The 22,235-nt window shown below is 47.4% G+C and overlaps 1 protein-coding gene across 1 annotated transcript in view; it reads right to left on the bottom strand.

The window, feature by feature from the left end:
• The window catches only part of HGD (homogentisate 1,2-dioxygenase), a 339,522-nt gene that overhangs the window by 108,154 nt on the left and 209,133 nt on the right, over positions 1–22,235 (bottom strand). The window lies entirely within an intron of this gene.

The raw sequence follows: 22,235 nt of genomic DNA, 5'->3' as shown, positions 1-22,235 counted from the left end.
GATGTGTCTTGAGAGAAATTCCACTTGTGTGCACTCTCCCGGGCCACATGGGTGCTGTATCCAAGCAAAGAAACATACAATGTGCTGAAGAGGGACGTGGCTCATGGAGCTTTTATCCTGCCATATTCCCTTGCCTCAGAGCCCATTAGGAAGGGTAATATTCTCTCAGTGAGCCAGCCTCTTGGAAGGTATCCAAAGGCATCAAGGAAGGTCTCAAGCCAGCAACTTCAGCAGGAGCCTGCAGATCCATTGGAATGATCTTGGCTCCTACTTCCACCGTGTTGGAAGGTTTGGTGCAAGAACACCTCCCAGTGATGAACTGCCAAAACGAGTTTGGTGTCCCATCAAAACCTACCTCTTTCTTTAAAGGTTTCACCTGAGCATGTTCTGTCTGTGCATGAGAAACAAGCAAATAAAGTCATGTAGGGGGGTGCCCAGCCCTCCTGAAACATATCTCCCTTTGGGAATGTTAACAGATAAAGGATTTCCTGTGGTTTAGATAGGAGACAGTGCCAAGAGCAGCAAATAGCAGTTGGAGTTTTTGTTATCTAGACAGTCACATCATTGCAGCCTGTCTAAAGAACAGAAGAGCTTATCTTCGTAGATGGCCTGCATGGATTCTTCCACGTGGCCAAAATGCCACGTTTTCAGCTCTTTTAATGTGGGCTTGGAGTTTTTTAACTCTGCATTCCTTTGCTCCTCATGCAGCAGGCAACACCACTTTTGGTGCATCAGCAACCGAGCGCTACCATGAACTAAAGACCTCCAGCTTGGCACTGTACTAATGAGCTGCTTGTGGGATTGCAGTGCACGTGTCAGTGGAGTGTGCCCCAGGAAAGGTGGGAATCAGCCACCAGAAATCCCCAAAAGAAGCCCAAGGAATCCTGTGTGGAAGCCCATTTGTTCAGGTGGTCAAAACCAATGGGCACAGCAAGAGATGAATGGCTCCCCGCTTGCAGGAAGTGTCAAGTGCGCTTAAGGCCACAGTGGCCATAAAACCAGCTTCATGTCTAGCTCAGTAATAAACAGAGCAATTCCCACTGGAAATCCACATTGGAAGGAAAATCAATCAGGCATTACTAAGGCTTTATTTATGATTCTTTTGAGTAGAAAGGGGCAGTGAACCGGAACCTTCCCCTGTCCCCTGTGAAACCCCCTTTGGTGAAGCAGAAATGAACCACTCTGACCAATGGATTGCTCTGAATGGGAAACCCCGCATTTTTTTAGTGCTAGAAAGGAGCCAAACCTTCAGTGAGACACCAGCTGCAGGAGCCCAGTGAGAGCTGCTGTGATTGAGTCACAGTCATCCTCTCCGGCTTGTACAGGAGCCACGGCCATGCTGCAGACATCATTGAGCACGTTAGCTCTGTGTGGAGCATGGCCTGCTGGAGATGGGTGTTCTCATTCCCTCCTGGCCTCGCCACTTCCTCCTCTCCTCTCCCAGCCCTCTCCTTTTATTCTGAAGGGAGGGAAAGATGAAACCCATCAGATTTAAACCAGGAGAATGGAACAGGTGATTCCCAAACCTATGGCTTAATGGCAAGAAATCGAGGAGAACAGATGGTGGCAGGGGACTCCGGGTCCATCATGCTGGTAACTTTGCCTCATGCCAAGGACTGTAGGTCCATCCTCCTCACACTCTCCCTTCAGGTATCTACATACCTTAATAAGATCCCCCTACCCCCTCAGAAGCCTTCTCTGCTCCAGGCTAACAGCCCCAGCTCTTCAGCCTCTCCACATAGGAGTGATGCTCCAGTCCCTTCATCATTGTAGCCCTTCATTGGACTCTCTCCAGTACGTCCATCTCTCTCATACTGGGGAGCCCAAAACTGAACACAGGACTCCCAAGTATGGCTTTACTAGTGCTGAATAAAGGGGAGGGATCACCTTCTTTGACCTGCTCCCAATGCTTTACCTAACACAGCCCAGGATACCATTAGCCTTCCTTGTGACAAGGGCACATTGTTGCTTCACGTTCAACTTCATGTCCATCGGGACCCTCAGGTCCTTTCCTGCAAAGCTGCTTTTCAGCTGGGTGGCCCCCAGGATATATTGGTGCATCAAATCATTCCTCCCAGGGACTTTACCCTTGTGGAACTGAGCCTTGTTGTTCCCATCACCCCATTTCTCCAGGCTGTCCAGGTCCCTCTGGTCACTGGGAGCCACTCCTCCCAGTTTGGTGTCACCAGCAAACACTGAAGGCACACTCTGTCCCATCATCCAGATCAGTAATGAAACGGGACCAGACCCAGTGCTGACCCTTGTGGTACACCCCTGGCTACTGGCCTCCAACTAGGCTTGGTGTCAGTGATCACCACCTCTGGGCCCAGCCCTTCAGCCACTCTTCAGTCCCCCTCATTGTCTGCACACCCAGCCTGTTCTTCATCAGCCTCTCTATTAGGATCTTATAGGAGAGAGTGTCAGAGCCCTTCCTGAAGTCCAGGTAGACAACATCCACTGTTCCCCTCATCCACCAGTCCAGTCCCTTCTTCACAGAAGATTACCAGGTTGGTCCAGCACATCTTCCCCTTGGTGAATCCATGCTGGCTACTCCTGATGACACAGATACCTGTTCAGAGGTATGGATGCTTGGAGCCAGGGCTTTGCTCTCACATCTGCTCCCTTTACTGCCCAGCAGTGCTGCCTGTGAAGCTTCCCTCTCTATGGCAAGTGGAACATCTTACTGTAGCACAGGCTCCTCTTCAACCCATGCCAAGGAGACAGAGCAGGGGGGGTCCCATACACATTTCTGACGCACTGCAAGACTATGGGGCAAAAACTGCCCATGGAAGTGAGAGGAAAGTGGAGAACTATCAGGAGAGCAATAAACAGGGCACTTACGTCCTCCTTCATCACAGCCCAGCACTCAGAAGGCCTGCAGGGAGAGCTAATGGATTAAACACAGATGTTAAATGAAATCTTGGAAACATTCCTCTCACCTGGCAGGACCAAGAAGCTGGGGATATAAGGAAGTGCTCCCAGTGTATCTGGGCTATAAGAGGCAGCCAAAGGAGCAAGGCTCATGGTTGCTTTTAGCCAGCCATGGGATTTAATAACCTGGTTTTGTCCTGTTAGTGCCAAGGCCGAGCCTGAAATTCCCTGAGTGTGTCCCTCAGCAATTCCAGATGGACTCAGGAGGGTGCTCCTTCTGGAGTCACTTTAGCCTGAGGAGATCAGTCTGTGTTTTATTGCACTATGGGTACTTGCTGCAGCGCTTGACCATCGCCAGGGCATGTGCACAAAGCGCATGAGCAAAGAACCGCAGCTCTTCTGCAGCCAAAGACAGTCAAAGACCTGTTATTGATGTGACCTGCATAAAACCCTGCAGGGACGTCCCTAAAGCATGTGTTTGGGTCTCTGAGTGCCTTTTCATCAGAAGTAAGGCTCCAAAATGTATGGCTGAAGACAAGAGGTGATCTCTGTCCTGGTGCCATGAGTGGCTGAGCACAGATGGGAGCTCACCAGGAAGGTTTTGGTGAGTAAAAGCGCTGTTTACAACTGGGAAGTGGAGGTGGAACAACCTATATGACATACCTTAATGATATACCTAATGATATACCTTAATGGAATGAGTTTTAATGCTGGCTACATTCCTGGGCCGTAGGATCTCAATTTGGTGGTACTTTCAGCAAGGATGCGATAAGGAAACCACCAGGAAAAGCAGTGATTTTCATCATGTCAGGAGTTTATCCAGGATGCCTGAACTGCCCTGCCCCAGGTGACTGCAGTACAGGTGGGTATAATGGGCTTTCTGCTTTCTCTGTCACTAAGTGGAGGGGATGGCTGCACCCCCTTCAAGACCAGCTGGTTTGTAGGTGCTAATGAAGGGGGCAGCTCTGCCACAACTGGAACTAATACTGTGAACTCAACTCCAAACCCTGAGCTTCAAGTGCTATGGGCAAAGCTAACGTGTCTGTTGGGAGAAAGCAAATAGCATCCAGAGGGACCTGGATGCGCTTGAGAGGTGACCAGTGCCAACCTCATGAAGTTCAGCCAAGCCAAGTGCAAGGTCCTACACCTGGGTCGGGGCAAACCCAGGCACAGCTACAGGCTGGGCAAAGAAGTGATTCAGAGCAGCCCTGCGGAGAAGGACTTGGGGGTGTTGGTCGATGAGAAACTGAGGTTCCTCTTTTTCCTACCAACTCCTGCACTCCCCTGTTCCCTCTGAGCACCACACAGCACGGCTCCCAGGACAGGAGGTCTCGAGCAGCAGGAGTGCCATCGCACCAGATGCCTCTGGAGTCTACCTGGCTTTATGCAGAGAATTGTATCCCAGAACATCCTCATACATCCTGCACAGAGCTCACTGGCTCCATGGGTTTATCACTGAGGCTTCATGGCATGCAAGAGCTGCCAAAGTACTTAGTAATAGCAGCAATGGCTGGGCTTGTGAAGTAGGGCATCCAAGCCATAACACCACCATTAAGATGGCAGTACAAGAGCCAGCTTCCATGTGTCTATCTGCAGCTCAGCAAACCCACAGCCTGGACAAACGACCTGTGAGAAGCTGGGATTCTGTGCTGTTTCCAAGTACGTGTGTCTCCATCACAGCAACCAGCTGCCCTGTTTGGGTGAGAGGCACCATGGCACGCTCGGTCACCCATCAGGCACTGTCAGTGGAGGAGAAGGCTGCTGCAGGCTGCTCCAAGGGTATGGTGATGCTGTGAGGGCAGGGGAGGAGCAGGTCCTCAAGGAAGAATGGGAAATCATCACTCAAAGGCATCAGGTGAGCTCTGCTATCAGTTGAGCCAAACACCTTTCACAGACCTTCTGCATGCAGACACCAATGGGTCTCAGCTGTGATTCTTCTTCCAGCCTGTGCTGGTGGCAGATGCCTGCAGGGGGGCTTTGAACAGAAGGGTTCAGCTGCACCAGGGCGAAATCCCTGCTGCACGCAGGGCTGATGTCTGCATCTGCCTTCCATTCCCACAGCAGCTCCTTCCCTTCTCCTCTCTAACAAAGGCATCCTGGCAGGCACCGCGTTTCTTGAGGAGGCTGCAGTTGCCCTGGCTCTGGCTTCACACAGGCCCCTTCCTCTTCCCCATTAATCTCCCTGTAAATCGGATCACAATGAAAGGGAAGCAGCGGTGTAATTTAATTGTCCTCTGGGCACAGTGAGGTGCAGGGGGATGCTGGCACAGCTCATTGAGATGCCTTCTTTATTCCCCTGTATTTTACTTTGGGGGGGTGTCAGCATCAGCTTCCTCTCTGCAGGTCCCTGCTCATGCTGACCAGGAGTGAATCACTGAAGTTTACTGTGCTGCATCTTCCCCCATCAGGAGAATGAGAAGATCAGGAGGTCCTCTCTCAGCACTGGCTGTAGGGGTAGGGAATGGGGACTAATGAGGTGATCACTGCACAGAGCTCTGAGATACGGTGGCTAGAGGCTGAGGCACGCACAGCAGCCACCTTGGGCAGGAAGGCACCTCTGTGTCACTGTGCTCTTTCCCCCGTGGTAACACAGATTATGGTGCGGTTCTTCCATCAGCAGCTCTGCTGCGATACCTGCTGTCCTGCGCAGGGCAGTAGCAGGCAGATGGACAATTGCTACTCTGCTCTGGCTGATGCACGGTCATGGGTTTGGCTGTTTCCTTTTTCCTTGAGGTTTTTCTCAAAGGTCAGCTCTTTTCTTCCCCTTCTTTGCATTCCACTAAGTCCTTCTCCAGTTTCTAAAATAGAAATAGTCACTAACAGCTGGGAGATCCCATTAAAGCTGCACTTCACAGGGAGCTACGAGCTGGTACAGAAAGCTCAAGGAAGGTGTTGAGCTGGTACAAAAAGCTCAAGGAAGGCGTTGAGCTGGAGCTAAGGAACACTGACACTTTTCTGCTTTGATCTCAAGTGAATTTATCCTCGGAGACTGACACGTGTGAGCTCATACATGAATGATTGATTAGAAGCAGGGGCCCCTCTGCATGGAGGTAGAAGACACTGCACAGCTTCTCCTTGCCCAAATGCCTGCAGTAAGGTAAGGTGTGGGGGGAGTGGGGCAACCTCAACCTTCTCTGCAGGAGGTGGGAAAGGGGAGCTCAGCTCTGTGCTCAGCAATGATCCACTGGGAATGAAAGAAAGGCAGCAGCTGGGGAACAGGGTTGGCAGAGGGAGCCCTGGTCAATAGACTGGAAAATCTACATGGGTAGATGGGACCAACCCGTCCTGTGATGAGCTGGGAGGGAAGGGAGGATAAGCAGTGGTGGTCTGCCATGATGCTGTCAGCCTGCCACTGAGATACCAAAGCCTCCTTCCATTCAGTGTTGGTCTGACTCGAGAGGCTTCAGGGAGGAAGAGGGTGCTGCTGCTCCATCCTCAGCTCCTGGGGAGATGCCGGATGAAGAGCGGTGGCAGCTTACCTGGCACAGGAGGGAGGCTTGAGTACATGCCAGCGCTGAGAAACTGCTGTGGCAGCTCTGCAGGGAAGGATTGCTGTGCCTGGGTGCCTCCTGAAGGAAATCCCAAGCTCCATTCCCCATCTTCCCCCTACTCCCAGCCCCTCTGCATGAGCAGGTATTTATTCCCCTCTCGTTACTTGTTCAGTATCTACTTCCTTATGTCTTCTCAAGTTCATCCCATCATCTTGCTCAGTCTTCCTGTGCTCTTTTAAGTCCTAGCCTTCCTTCCAACACCTCTCACTGCAGTGGCAGGGGGTGGAAAGCTGCAGCCTAGGTACCTGTAATGAACTGGAAGCCACTGAAAGCAGGGTCACTCTAACTGCTGCCACCACCAGACTTGTTGCTGTAAATCACTGCTGTTGATTTACAGGTACCCTGAGTTTAAATAGTCACATGCACAATGTGCAGCATCTGTGGGAACCTCTCAGTAGCCCTTCCACTGCTGCTGGACCTTAGAGGCCATTCCCTGCATGAGGTGGTAGCGACAATTACAAGCACTTACATTGGGTTGCATTGTTCTGTGCTCTCTGCACTGCAGTTCCCACGCTGGGCTTCAGTTCCCCTTCCCCACCGAGACCAAAAGGTCTTGCTGGTGAGATGTTCCTCTTTTGTCACTTCGGGATGCCTGGAGCAGGAAGCGTACGTGCTCCCAGCATCCACTCCCCGTGTCCTGCAAGCGAACCAATCCCAAGTCACGTTTGAGTATCTCCTGACACAGAGGTATGACACTAATCCACTTGCACAGGAAAAGGCAAATGAAGATAATTGCTTCTGTGTCTCTTTTTACTATGGGAAGAATGTCTATCCAATGGAGAGTCACTCCCTTACACAGTTCTGATGAATTACTGTTTTCATTTAAATCCTATACAATAATGATGCAAGTCTCTGTGCTTTGAGAATGTTGGCCCCTGAATGGATGCTGGATCAGATACTTCCTCCTGGCCAGTGTCCAGCCTACTGCAGGTTGGCTGGCTCTCAACATCAGGCTGAGATGGACGGGTACAGATCTCCCATGTGAAGAGTGGCCCTCACCTGCCTGGATGAGGCTGCGCTTCTGACCAGGAGTGCAGGAAATCCTTCGGGAATGTGGCCATTCCAAAACCCTGCCAGAAGCAGGCAGAGCAAGGACGTGCCTGGCTCATCAAGTGACTTCATCCGCAGTGGGACTGAGCCCCAGTTCCCAGCCCTGTGTCTCCTCAGCAGCCACGTGCTCATGGCCTCCAGGTCCCCTGCTCCTTGCCAGCCCTTCTGGAGCAGTTTGTCCTGGTTTGGAGCTGAATATTCATCTTGCAGCCAGCTCTGCTAACAGGTTAATACCCAACCTGGGTCTGAATCAGATCCCAAGTTCAAACACAGCCATCACCAAGGACACAGCTGCTGAACAGACAGAATAAGAAAGAGGTGCGAACCAGAATGGCAGGCAAAACCACTCAGACTTTGACACCTGAGATATTTATAACCCAGACTATTTACAGGGAGATGTCAAACATCATTCAAAGATGGACAAATAGTCTTGCAACTAAACAAGCAGGAGAAATAATGCCAGCTGAGAGCATGTGTGAGATGCCTCTGAGCTCGGGCACTTGAAGGGTGGCTTAGAAAGGATGATATAAGTCTGATGAACCCAGTACCTTCAATTCCCATGTTGCAAGGAACTGCAACATCAGCCTGAAAAATGCAACCTGATTTCTTTTCTGGTGCACATAAGACTAAATCCCATCGCATTTTAGATTGGATATAAGGAAGAAGTTCTTTCCTGTTAGGGTGGTGAGGCACTGGAATGGGTTGCCCAGGGAAGTTGTGAATGCTCCATCCCTGGCAGTGTTCAAGGGCAGGTTGGACAGAGCCTTGGGTGACATGGTTTAGTGTGAGGTGTCCCTGCCCATGGCAGGGGGGTTGGAACTGGATGATCTTAAGGTCCTTTCCAACCCTAACTATTCTATGGTCCTATGATTGCCTCCACCCGACCCACAGGATGCCCTGCCCTGCCCTGTCACTGCTGCTGATGGGTTTTTCTTCTAAGCAAGCTTTGTAAAGAACTTGTCACACAGAGGTAAGTTCCCGCTGGGGAAAACTGGATATTGACAGGAATCACCATAACCTTGAAAGCTTAAGGAGTCACTCTTTCTGTATATCCTACACATCCCTTTGAGCAGATCAGGTTGAAATACCACGTCTTGTTTTGTTTGCACCCATAGCACTGTGCTCTAGTGCTGTGAATGCAAACACTAGCAAATCCCAGGAAACACGCTCAAGCTGAAGGTGAGACTGTAAGTATGTGTGCCTGTGTTTGTGTTTATGAACATTTATATAGATAGGCTATTAAATTACTTCTACCAGGAAGAAATGCATGGCTTGCCTCTTAGAAGTTCTCCTTTGCATGAGAGGTGAGGTGTGGGATACAGTGCCCTTACTGAGGTCTTAGCTCCCATAATTAGGTACCACTATGTTAACTCAGGGCTTACCTGATTTCAAACCTCATACAAAGTTGTCAGGCCCAACACTACAGCTTTGTAACTAACTGTGATTTGCTAGCACTGGAACCCATGGACTGTCTTGTGTCTAAGTAATTTTACTGACATTTGATGCTAAAATGCATGGTGCTGCTCGTACTTGCTGGTGGTTCATCTGTTCCACATGGAAATAGGGACATTGTCGTTTCTTCTCTTCATTGTTGATTAACAGGCAGCCTCAGAGGGTGGTCAGAGCAGTTCTGCCTGGCGCAGCTCCCTGCCTGCCAAGTCTGATGATGGAGAAGCAGAAGCAAGCCTGCGACCATGCTCTTGGCAACGTAGCACAGACTCACAGCCTGTGTACTAGAGCAGCAGCAGGAGGAAAGTGTCTGATTTCTTTACAGGATGTGATTTCCATGCTTATCACACAGTGGAAACTGGAATAAATAGAATTAATGAGCTCTTGGGACCATTGCAAACAGCATCACTAGAAGTTCTTCAGCAGGAGCTGCACTTTCCTACTCAAAGTGCTATTAAAGGGGTCACCAAGCATGCAAAGAAGGGAAATCCTGCTGGTATCCCACACTTTCTCCAACCCATTAAATGCTCACAACAAAACTAAGGATGAGATTGGAAGCAAAGGTGGGAAGATAAGTTCAGCTCTCCCACTGGAGACAGGATGCTCTGGAAAAAATCACTGCTGCCTCTGGAAGACTGAGCAGAATTCAGAAGTGATCATAAAGGGACACGGAAGTCTGGCAACTACCCAGAGAGGAGCAAGGTGCAGAGCAGGACCCAGTAATCACAGGGTATGTCCATATCTTGGAATATGGGCTGCTGTCCTCCGTGTTATATCATTCTCAAAGGGGATGACAAATCCCACAGGATTACTGTCACTTCAGTGTCTGATTTCCATGGTTCTTACACAGGGACCTGCCTGTCTGTTTTCAGCCTCTAATACCAGCACATTTTAAGGGAGTGGAATGTGCTGAGTAGCAGTGATGGAGCTGGGAGGACCCAGACCTGAGAGCCCAGCAGCACTGCCAGGTCCTGGAGTTAGACAGAGGGAAGATAGAGAACGGTCCCTCTAGGAGGAGAAACTAAATGAAGATAGTTGCCCAGGAAAAAAAAAGCTGGTAAAGCCCCCAGAGGAAGCATTACTCACTTGCTTATGGGATTTCACTGGATGTCTTTAGTTCTTGGTCATGTTGCTGGTCTCAGGATAAGAAGTTTCCATCTCCCTTGCTGGCCCATAACCAGACTGGGGATTTTGGAGGAATTTTGTAAGGAAAAAGAAGAGTTTAAGCAGATTGATTAAAAATAAGACTAGGAGCAGGCATCAGATCAGCCACGAGTCCAAACTGCACGGGCCCAGGCTTTGAATAGCCTTTGAAATGCAAGTGTTTGTGCACACCACAGCAAAGGCAGCAGTTGGGTGTGAGGTTTGAGTGCAGCCTGGTTGTGAGCAGTGCTGCCAGGAGGAGTGCAGCCCATTCCCCTTCCCGTGGCAGCAAATCACAGGGTGGGAGGAAAAACAGGGAACAGACTTCGCAACAAACCTCAACGCAGGAGGGGGCTGTGGAGGTAAAACTACCTGGATAAATGACATCAAATAAGAGCTTAAAGACTATAAATGCACAACCTTTGATGCGCCATGGCTCTTCCAGGTGAAGGAGGAAGGCTGGGGATGGACAACCTGGGAGCCATGGGGGAGCCTCTTTTCCCTCCGGGCTGGTCTTTTTCTTGGCACTATGGAAGTTCAGCAGATCCCTTCTCTGGCACAGAGTGGGTGGGCAGCAGGGGAAGGGGTGATGGAGCTGACATGCTGGGGGTTCAGAAGCATCTGCTGAGCAGACCTGCTCTGAGGCAGGAAGGAGGAGAAGGAAAAGGGTCGGACTGCAGAGCCCTCCCTCCCTGGTGTGTGCTGCTGGTATTGGCAGGCAGCACGGTAATGTCTTTAGTGGCTTGAAGAGCTTGTTAAATAGTGCTAAATGGCTTAAAATTATCAAGGTGATTTGGATTCAAGTACAGACTTTCAGTACTTTCACTATTTATATTTGTGACTGATGGGTTTACCCCTCTGTTATCAGACTTTTTGTGTATTCCTGTGATAAATCACTCACTTTAATTATTGTGCCATGTAGGAAAAGCAAGGGGCTGGCAGTGAGACAAGGGTTTGCTGTATTATGCATGTGTTTATATATATATTCCATTTTATTCTACTGCAGTGTGAAAGACCCAGGTCACTTGGAGGCAGACTTCAACAGAGAAGATGCATTTTACAAACAAACCCTGTTGTTAAAGCCAAGTCTCCATGTCCAGAAGGCTGAATTATCAGGAGCAAGTCCCATCCCACTGCTCACAACACGTGCACATGGGATGCTTCTCTTCATAACCATCGCTCATCCTTCAGCATTCACTCACTCAGAGTTATAGCTCTGCCATTCTGGAGCATCAGAAATGCTCCCGAGAAGCTGTTTTCAATGCGTATGAGTGGGTTTTAACTGAGCATTTGTTTTCAGAAGCAAACAGGCGGCTGCCTCAAGAGAGGCGAATGAATGAACCTCACACGACTCACACTGGCCTCCCATAACTCATCAATGTTCAAAGCCTTTCCGCACCGTGTTGTAAACGTCACCTGTTATTTATGCCACCGCAGCCAAACGTTCCATTTTGGACTGCAAATGAGCAGCAAGCTTGAAGAACAAATGAAGATGCTGAGTCCCACCCTGTGTAACCCCTGTCTGCTGCTGCCCCTGGGCGCTGTGCTGCCCGCTGCAGCCGAGGATGGGGACACCAGGGCTGGGTTTGCTGCAGGGCTGTGCCTCATGGAAGGCTTTATGCTGCTGCCGCAGGCTCCGTTTCATGCAGCTCAGTGCTGATGGAAAAGTGCTTACTCCTGGTTAACTCCAGCGCTTCGTGGCACCTCTGTGGTTTCATAGGAAGGAACAGCCAAGGACCCCGCTGCTAATGAAGAGCTGAAGTTCCGACATAAAGCAGCAGTTTTCTGCAGGTCGTGTATGAAAAACGCCTTTGCCTGACTGGAGCTGTTGCATTTCTTCAGCACACGGGGGTTTCTCTGACACCCTGAAGCTAAACCATCAGCAGATTATAAACTGAAAAGGATTCCATTAAAGCCTGTCTATTCTTCATCAGGGGTGCCCAGGCTTCCTTGCCATGCAAGCCATGTATCGCACACTCTGTACAGCCAGAAGCCCTGTGCTGCTCTACCTAAAACTGTTGAAAAGATCCCTGGGAGCCGTTCCCTGGTGAGGAATGATGCATCTGCGTACCTTGCCTCACCTGTCAGCACTTCCAGGCTGGGATGCAGCAGTCCCAGGCTGTTGGACCTGGCAGCTCACCCCTGTAGCTTGGGTGAATGACAAAGTCCCAGCAGAGGAGCTGGGTGCTTCAGGTTTGGAGCTGGCACAATCTTGTACCTGCTGGGGATGACACTTCCTGCTAGAAAGGGTAAAACCAAGTCACTCAGAGAGGTAGAAACTGGTGGCTCCCTCCATGGAAATGCTGTGTGAAGACAGACTACATCAAGCCTGCAGTAGTTCATTTGGTGCTTCCCAAGACAGAGGTCAGCTACAGTCAAGTAATGGTTATGAGGACAAATGTTAGCATAAAAATAAGAATATTGGTCTTGAAAAACCTAATTAGATACCCACAAACCCACAACCTGTCGTTCTAGGAGAGGTTGATTGGTCTCGAACCCATCTTAGGAGAGACAAGAAGTGAAAGTGGCAACCAATAACGATCATTAAAAACCTTATTATACATAACAAATGTGAGTAACAAAAAGCCTGAGAGCTGTGCAAACAAGTCAACAGCGAGGAAAGAGGCAGCTGAAGATAAACCATTAATGAAAAAATCCTGGGTTTAAAGATTAAGGGCAAGGAAGCGTTATTTAAGTATACTAAGACCTAATGAAATCCTTGCTGTCATGCAGGAGAATTGGATTCAAAGGGACCTCTTGGATCATCAAATCCTCATGGTATTTGTAGTGCCATACCAAATAATCCTCTTCATGGAAATAGTGTATTTATCTTAAAGCAGTTCTTTTTGTCCTGAGATCCCAAGAGGTGGAGGGGAGTGCAGAACCATTTTAGAACCCGGTAATTTGGTTGGTTATAACCTCCTTGTGATTTCCTACCTACATTTGTTTGTCAGCATTTCACACCAATTTTCTCTGACAAAAACATCACTTACCAAGTTAAGTAACGTCTCTTCCCTTTGTTAGTCCCTGCAGGTCCAGTGTTAAGGAAGGCAGAGTTGAGAATTGCAATACATGAACATGAGAAATAACCATTGAATATTTATTTTCTGCATTTGGAAAGAAATGGGATGTGATATTTCACAGGAAGAAAGAAATACTTTAATCTCATCAGTAGCGATGGAAGATGTCATATAGCAACCATTATAGCAATGTACAGTAGCAGTACCAGAAAATCTGTGTCTGAGGGGCTTCCTGAATCACTGACAGTGATTTGTAACAAAGACTGAAAGACAAGGGAAGCTACAAAGGACCGGAGAAGTGCTGAAGTTACACTATTGATTAAACAGCATGAACCAGGGCTCTCCTCAGAAATCAGGATGTCCCGGGCACTGCTCCTCTGCATGTACAGAAGACTTGGTTTTATGTCTATCTGGTCTCTCCTGCAGAGAGACCGAGCACCTATGCAAGCTGGTACAGCCTGCCTGTGGCATGCTAATCACATACTAGCCAGCAGCACACCAACCCCTTCAAACCTTGAGTCCACACTTAAAGATGCTATTGAGATGACCTGGATTTCCCAAGCCAAACTGGTCTGACACTAGTCCTAGGCAAAACTAGAGCTAAGGAGGTACGGGAGGCAAATAAAGCATTAATGAGTGGTAGCACAGTCAGTGCCAGCCAATGCCAAAACCTATTTTCTTAAAAGCAATCAATGAAACCTCTTATAAAAATGAGATTTCATATTTATCTGATTAAAGTTACCTTTATAGATCGCTGGAAACCAGAGATGACTATTTGACAGCTTCATGTGCCCTTCCAACTTTAAAAAAAGCAATAAAAAAAATCAGTGCAGCCTCTACTGCACTGATGAGATTAAAGACTGGATCATAGATGTCCAAGTAATTGTCAAGGAAAAAGAGCTCAGTAAGTAGTTTTCATGACAGCCTCAGGTTCACTCCAGAGAAGATCAAGAAGTGACTTTGATTGTGATCTATAAATACACACAAGGGCAACAATTTCTGGCAGTAGACACTTCTATCATCTACCTAAGATAGATCTGTACAGTGGTGTAGCTAAGACCAATGCTACCGGTCCATACAAGTGCCAGGTAGGAAGAAGAAGAGATTTCAAGCAGGGAGCAGCTGACTTTTAGACCAGCTCAGTAGGCCAATAGTGGATTCACCACTGTTCAAAACCCTGGACTGCTATTTGCCCAGACAAACTCTATGCTGGCAGCCCCTGTGAGAGCTGGTGGCCATCACCAGGCAGCAAGTCCGACTCAGGGGATCTTCATGTGCCTTGCCATTTCGGAAAGGGGCATGGGTGTCTTTCCATCTTAATTGCTTGGGTTTAATTCCACAGGGAGCACCAGTGGTGCCAGCTCACACCACAGGACATGTATCTTTACCTGCTCCCTAGGTGGTGAGCCCCTCAGTTCCCAGAGGATCGCAGAGCACCAGCAAGAGCTCTGCACCACAGGCTGGTATTTCAGCAACTTCCATGAAAGTTACCTTAGAAAGGGACAAATCTGCTTAACCTGCTCCTTAAGGATCTCATCTCAAAAGACTGAGAAGCACAAAATGATGGGACAAGGGGAATAAACTAGCAGGCAGACGCGGCTGACTAGCAATGCCCACAGGACTTCCGAATGAGAACAAATGCTTTCCTGGTAGGATCATCTTGGCCCTGCCAAAACCACCAATGCCATCCAGCATCTGCTGCACTGCATGGTTGCTGCTTAGTGGATAAGCAGGCTTTTGCTTTTAAAACAAATAGATGCACAAAGGAGTAGTTGTGGTAATGGCATCCCAGGCACTATTTCATAAGCCAGTGGTGAAGTAGCATCAGAGCAGACCTATGGAGTGAAACAGTTGGTGTTTAGGGTGGAGAGGCTGGTTCAGACTACCTTTTCGTCAGGAGTGTTTCTAAAGCATGCCTTTGGCTTCCATTTCACATGAAAGGAATCTGCTTGTGTGCTCCAAGGCTGCTCCACTCTGCCAGCCACAGCAGGAGATGGAAGGCAACCAGGAAAGTCTCACCAAGAGTGCCCACCTAAACTAAACTGCTGATGCTCAGACACCTACGGACGCTCTTTCTGCAGTGTGCAGGAGACTAAAGGAGATGAATATTTAGGGTTATCAAACTGTGACAAAAATTGCTATCACCATTTTTTTCCTTACGGAGAGGTTGCTTAACAGGAAAAGCTTTTTTTTTCCTTCAAGGCATCACAGACGGTCATCGACTTTGTAAGGGTGCCAGACTCTTACATCTGCTGTTAAAGTGATGGAGCTTCTGTTCCTAATCACACCATGGCTGATAAGGAAGGATAATCTTGCTCATTCCCTTTTTTTCTCTTCACTTAAATGGGTAGCTTGAACAAAATGCATATATATACTCCATGGTGTCTTCATATGCCACTGGAAGGAAATAAAAATGCCACAAGCACATTCTCTCCTGTGGAGCTGACCCTCTCTGAAAATGCTGAATCTTAGTGTATAGAAGTATCTGTTTTAATGCAAAATCAGTGTGGGGCATATGCTGCAGAATCTGATCCAAAACTGTGGAAGTTTATGGAAATGTCTTTCATCTTTGATGACGCTCTGAAGAGACCCACAGAGCTATTTCCCACTATGTGAAGCAAACTGACTTAGATGTATCACAATAGTATGTTTTTCTAAAATGACCACAAAATTAAGGCACACAGAGTGGGAGACTCTGTATGAGCAGGGAAGAGAGATCCACCTATCTGTCCTACAGAGCTCAGCAAACAAATCACAACATCCGTCAAGGATACAGGGCTCAGTCTACAAAGCTCTAAGCTCTTTGAGGTGATGGAAGCTCCTAACTCTCATTGACTGCTTGGAGAATCAAGCACCATGAAGTGTTAAATCCCAAGGTTTAGTGAGGCAGAGGTCTTTTATTCTACTCTTTCTCCCTCTGGTCATCAATGGCTTTTTTTTTTGCTTTCCTCTATTCTGGTTTTCAGCAGACAGGGAAGGAGAATGACTGCAGTAGGCATGCCCAGACAATTTCAGTTGGCTTACGACATGGCATGAATATGCTGTAATGGCAGGAGTTTGTATTTAACTTCAGAATTTCATTTCAGTTCTTGTTCTTTATCTCCCCATCTCTTCTAATATTCACTGGATGCCAGGAAATGACATGGCAATAGGCATTGATATATTAGGAGGGCATGGTTACTGGCAAAGTAGTGATGATAAAAGGATGACATACTTCTCTTTGCATTTATAAATGGACATTTTAGTTATGCAGAAGCAGCACTGAAAACTCTACATCCCCATTAAGGTGTAAACCTTGGGGCTTACAAGGTACAGCGAAACTTGCAGAGACTGCTTGAGAAATGGCAGCAGTGGGTGCTGTAACAGTCGCAGAGGGAGAAAACATCACAAATACAAATGCAACGAGAATAAGTGATACCATCATCACCCATCTGTGTGAGTCTGTCTGTGGCTGTAGTAGTGGCAATAGTAAAAGATCCTGGTTTTTCTGATGCCTGTGAGCTAACACTCTGTGTGCACACCAGGTAGCATGACTATATCCCCTTGCTGTAACTGGCTCCCCATGTGCTGTGGGGATTTGATCCCTTTTCGCACTAGAGGTTTTATATCTTACCTAACTAACACCAGCTGGCAGCTTCACTGGCCTTCTCTTCTAGTGGGTCAGTCACAAATGCCCATCTCCCCCTCCATCTTTCTCTAATCTTAGCTGAAAACATCACTGGTTTTCCTTTCCTGCAGTCTCTTAACATCCTTTATTTCTACACTACTATGTAATATTTAAAGCAGTGCCTGTATTATTTACCTTGCTGAGCATTTTGGGGGTTTGATTTCCATGAAAGGGGCTATGCAGCATCACTGTGCTGAACTGTGAAATACCACCACCAAGAGTGCCTCTCTTCCCTGCTGGAACAGCTTTCTACTGCCAAACTGTTCACAGGTTATTCTCAGGTGGTTTTGAAATCCATAAACACACACATATATGCACATGTGTACTTCCATGTGTCTATGGTATGTGTCAGGAGGATGCAATAACCTGCCAGATAACCTGAAGAGCCTTTGCTCAGCTGCAGCTTTCTGCCCCCTGTGCATATCATGCATTCCTGGCTGCTCCATCAGCACACCAGACATCAACACACCCAAAGAGCTTTTGTCTGTAGTGCTGTGTCTCAGACCCCAGCCATGGCTTTTCTCCTCTCCACACCCAAATTGGCCACTTTGCCCTGCAGATTAAGCTACAGGTTTGAGATAGCACCCTTGTCCAAAAGCTGAAACAAACTGGTTACTCCTTTCACAAACCCTGACTTTCCCCTTCAGCCCAAAAGACATTTGGTTTTCTTTATTTTGGGGGGAGACTGCCTTGCATGCTTCCTGTTCTTCCTACTGATCCACCATGGGACTATGGAGTGACCCCAGGTGAATTTCTGGTCTCAGGATCAAGGGCTGTTGTATCATTTATTTATTCTTCACCCGTGATTTGTTAAGTCTTTCTCTGAATTCTCCCCATGCCACTCCTCTTCCTCTCATTCAGCCATAGGTTTGCAGAGCCTTGGGCTATGAACGCTCTGTGGATCTGTTTTAGTTCCCTGTCAATTACTCCTCCTTGTTTACAGTAATGGCTCATATCGCATTTTATTACTGGGGCTCGTGTGCCTTTCACATCATTGCTTTCAAAGCACTGAATTTATTCTGAAACGCACGTGGTTTTCAGTCTAGCTCCTCACTGTTTCCTAAACCCCGGGCATTTGGTTGTTGGTTTTGCATCTTTTTCCTGGCTGCAGCAGTGTCTGTGTTCCAGGATCATTGATCAAGTTTCTGTGAGAAACATAGAATCAGAGAATAGTTAAGGTTGGAAAGGATCTTAAGATCATCCAGTTCCAAGCCCCCTGCAAATGTTTTTCCTTCTCTTCTCTGACTTCCAAGCTTTTTAGCTACCTCTGCCCCTACATCCTCCTCTTTCTGAGCCTTAAGTACTGCGCTCCCTTGCTGGCCATTGTGTTGAACACAAAGATGTAATGACTGGGGTGCATGCAAGCACTTGCAACACTTCAATATTATCTTCTCCTGCAGAATATCACAGTTAACCCTGCATCTCCACTGCCCTTTACAACCATCTCAGTTTCATTTTGAGAGAACTCAGTGCTTGCAGCGGCACGGGGTAATGTCTCAGCTGCTGCTTTGTGCAGGCAGAGAGAGCTGGCTTCCTCTGCCATCGCATCCCGGAAATGCCTAGCACTTGATCGCCTGTATCACTGTGTCACTGGTGGCAGCTCCAAGCTGTTTTATCCCTCTTGCAGCTCCTCCATGTCAGTATTCCTTCTGTGAGGCCTGATTTCACCTGTGCAGCTCAATTTCTAGAGGATATATGTGATGATTTTAGAGGCACTCCTGCTACCCCCCCACCAGAAGAAGGAAAGCTCATGTTCCTGATGGGCACTTTCTAAAGACCCACCACAGCTGATATGGGGGGAGAAGTGAGGAATAGGAGCAATATACTCCATTTATAATGTAAACAGGATTTAAGGCTTCCCCAGATGCTTATACTTTTGCCAACTCCAAATGATAAAGAAGAATGCGTCAGTTCTCAAAATACAAACGTCTTTAAAATCCATGACATTTGAGAACATAAAGTTTGAATGTTTATTCACCCTCTGAGTTCTGGGCCTGGAGCATATTTAATAGAACCTTCCTTTAAGAATAGAAGCTTTCACCTCAGATGCTGGAGCATGGAAAATGTGAGCTGTCCAGACTGGTTATAGCTCAGGAATGGCTCAGTGCTGCAAGGACTTGCGCAAAACTGAATTTTACTATTCCAGGGTTTAGGGTCTTGGGAAAAGGAGAGAGGAAAAAGGAGAGGTCTGGGAGGAAGAAACAGCATAAACCCTCTGAGAGACGTGTTTCTTGCTGCTAAGAAGAGAGGGTGCCTATTTGTACCTCCAAGCCTTGCTGTTTCCCACCAGTTCCAAAGACTCAAGCTCTTCTTTCAGCAGCACCATGTAACTTGGCTTTCTATGGCTTAGGCAAAGCAGGCTGAAAAAATACGGTTTTGCTACCCTCCATGAGTCTCCTGTCCGAGGTGACACTGTCTTCTCAGTGTCTTCTCTGCAAGTGTGTGTCTTCCCCACCCAGGAAAGTGGGAGTTCCGCTGAGTGGGATCACGAGACACAGGACTGGGGAAAGGTGCTTCAAAACCTCCTTCGTGTTCCTGAAGTTGGACAGCAGAATCTCATACTCCTATGTTGTTGTGCAAAATGGACAACCAGACACAGGCATGGACAACTAAGACACAGGCATGGACAACTAGGACACAGACATGGACAACTAGATACAAGTGCCACCACTCAGGTGGTCTTAAGAAGGGACAAATAAAAACTCTGGGTAACTTGTAACTGTGATGAATCCTCTGCACAACAGCAGGTTAATAGACGCTATCTGCTAACAGCAGATAAGAGACTTCGAAAGCAAGGGTCTGTGACACTGAGGAACAGATCTGCAGACCATTCTCAGCTATACTGAAACAGCTGATGGCAACAGAACAACCAAAGTTTCCCACTTTAATTGATGTAAGGCCACTCTTGTATAACCTCTGGTGCTGCATAGCTCCACCAAAAGCATGATGCAGGCCTGCAGCCTTGGTTGGAGCGATTTCTAGCACTCCACAGGATCTCATCAGTTGTCAGTGTCTCACAGAACTGAGAAATCTGACTCTGAACTGTTTTTGTACTATATATGATATTGTGAGGGAGATACTAGAGATTTCAATGGTAGCATGCTGCTCTCAATGAACTGGGAACAATTCTACACCCTTTCGGTGCCCCAGTTTGCATTTTCTAAGAGATAAAATAATGATACTCACTTATTACCGAGGGGCTGTTGAGGACATATTAGTTTGTATTAATAAAGTGGTTGGATACTGTCATGGTTTAAGCCCAGTCGGCAACTCAGCCACACAGCACTTTGCTCACACCCCCAGCCCCTTCCTCCCCGCGGCTCCTGGATGGGGAGGAGAATGGAAAGAATGTAACTCCCATGGGTTGAGATAAGAACAGTCCAGTAACTAAGGTATAATACAAACCACTACTGATACTACCAGTAATAGTAATGATAAGAGAGATAGAAAGGGGAGAGAATACAGCCGCTCACCACCTGCCGACTTATACCCAGGCCAACCCAAGCAGTGATCTAACCCTTCCGGGTAACTGGCCCCAGTTTATATAGTGGGCATGACGTGCTGTGGTATGGAATACCTCTTTGGTCAGTTTGGGTCAGGTGTCCTGTCTCTGCTTCCTTCCGGCTTCCCCTCCTCCCTGGCAGAGCATGAGACTCAGAAGGTCCTTGGTCAATGTAAGCATTACTGAGCAGCAACTAAAACCATCGGTGTTATCAGCGCTGTTCCCAGGCTGAAAGTCAAAACCACAGCACTGCATCAGCTACTAAGAAGGAGAAAAAACACTGCTACTACTGAACCCAGGACATATACCCTTCAGTTACTACAGGAAAGACAGGCAGACTATTTTGTTTTACTTTGGTCATATGAAGATGAAAGCACATAACTATTTTCCACTGGAGAGCACACCACCTTGAGACAGTCTTATCTAGTAGCAGGTAGGAAGCAATGAGACAAGTCACAAAACATAACTATGAAGCAACCACTTGAAGACACAGAAAGCTTGAATGCAGACCAGTACTCAGTGTGGCATAACAGACTTTAAGCTGGGTAACCAGCTGAATTTTCACAACTGCTGACGATTGCTTGTGAGCATTCCTGAAACACAAGTGTGACCCTCAATGTTTTCTGTCAGGAAAGAGTCTAAAACAACTTTTCCTTCCAAGAAAAGAGATGTCTTCCTCTCTATACAGGTAATGGAGGACAGGGAACTAGAATGCAAAGGACACTACATCATTAACTAACAAATAGGAATTAATGAAGTAGTTGTTGTGTAAACAGCTAGGGCAAAATAGGGTGATAAATAGCAAGCAACTGGGGCTTATAATGAACATGGCAAACCAACTTAATTATATTCTTCGACAGGATAACAAGCCTAGTGGACATAAAATACTTCACAGTAGCTTTTTGTATAGTTCCCTGAGATGTCTTTATATGAGGATTACTGAAACCTGAATGGTACTTCTCAAGCTCTTGCTCTTCCCATGTGTGCCAAATGCAGTGTTTTGCAGCCAACAGTCATTTTAAACTACACGACTGTTTTAAGGATGTTTTCTCAATCTACAAGCTTACTAAAGCCCCTGAGTAAAAAGTGGATTACACCATATCCTTTTTCATAAGAAGGATTTGAATCTTAAATGTCAATGTTCCAGAGGGGCTCAAAACCACAGCTATGCCTATGTTTTGCTATTAGGGCAGCCAGTAGAGGTATGCACATAATCTTGGTTTATTTTGCCATTGGATGGTAGTTGGCAGTTTGTGGGAGGTGGAAAAGTTGTTGGAGCTGTGAACAGATGCCCTCTTCCAAATTCATCAAGAGGCTATTGCCCGAAGGTTCACTCCCCTTGCTGCCTTTCTCCTTTGCTGGGAGGTGACATTGTCCATGCACCCTTACTTCTTTCAGCCAGCATGGAAGGGGATCTTTCCCTGGCCTTTGTAATACGCCTTCAGACAACTAGCAAGGGGCAGTGTATAGGGAATGGTGTAAATTTAAGTAATGCCATGCCATGTCAGACAGTCTCTGAAGAGGTTACAGAACTCTATTTGAAACACTAGCCATGGTCAGTACACTGGCACTACTACAGTAACAGGTATTTGTTCCCTGTGTTCTGGTTTGAGGTCTATAAACCCCATGGATTTATAGCACAAGGACTTTGTTAGTATCACTGCTAGGAGCTAAAAGCATGAGCCAGGTGTGGCATGACATGGATCAGATACATGTTAACACAGAGGTACTAGAAAATTCATGAGCCTCACTCTTGCTTGCTACTGGAGGAGGACAAAAAGCCATCTTCTCAGGAGAGGTCACACAAGAACAGTTTGGTCCGTTTCTCCTGAGAAGGTGTGGAGCAAGTGATTGAACTCTATCTCCTAGTAGTTTCTGCTGTCAGTTTCACTCCATATGACTTTGCACTCTATGAGTCCTCTCTTATCTTTAGGTTGAACAATAAGGAAACAAGCAAAGCTATTCCTATAGGAGATGACGGT

Source organism: Pezoporus occidentalis, unplaced genomic scaffold (assembly GCF_034315485.1).
Source record: "Pezoporus occidentalis ecotype Australia unplaced genomic scaffold, CSIRO_AGI_Poc_V1 ctg104, whole genome shotgun sequence".
In the NCBI taxonomy this organism is placed as follows: Eukaryota; Metazoa; Chordata; class Aves; order Psittaciformes; family Psittacidae; genus Pezoporus; species Pezoporus occidentalis.
This window is presented reverse-complemented; position numbering and strand designations above follow the sequence as displayed.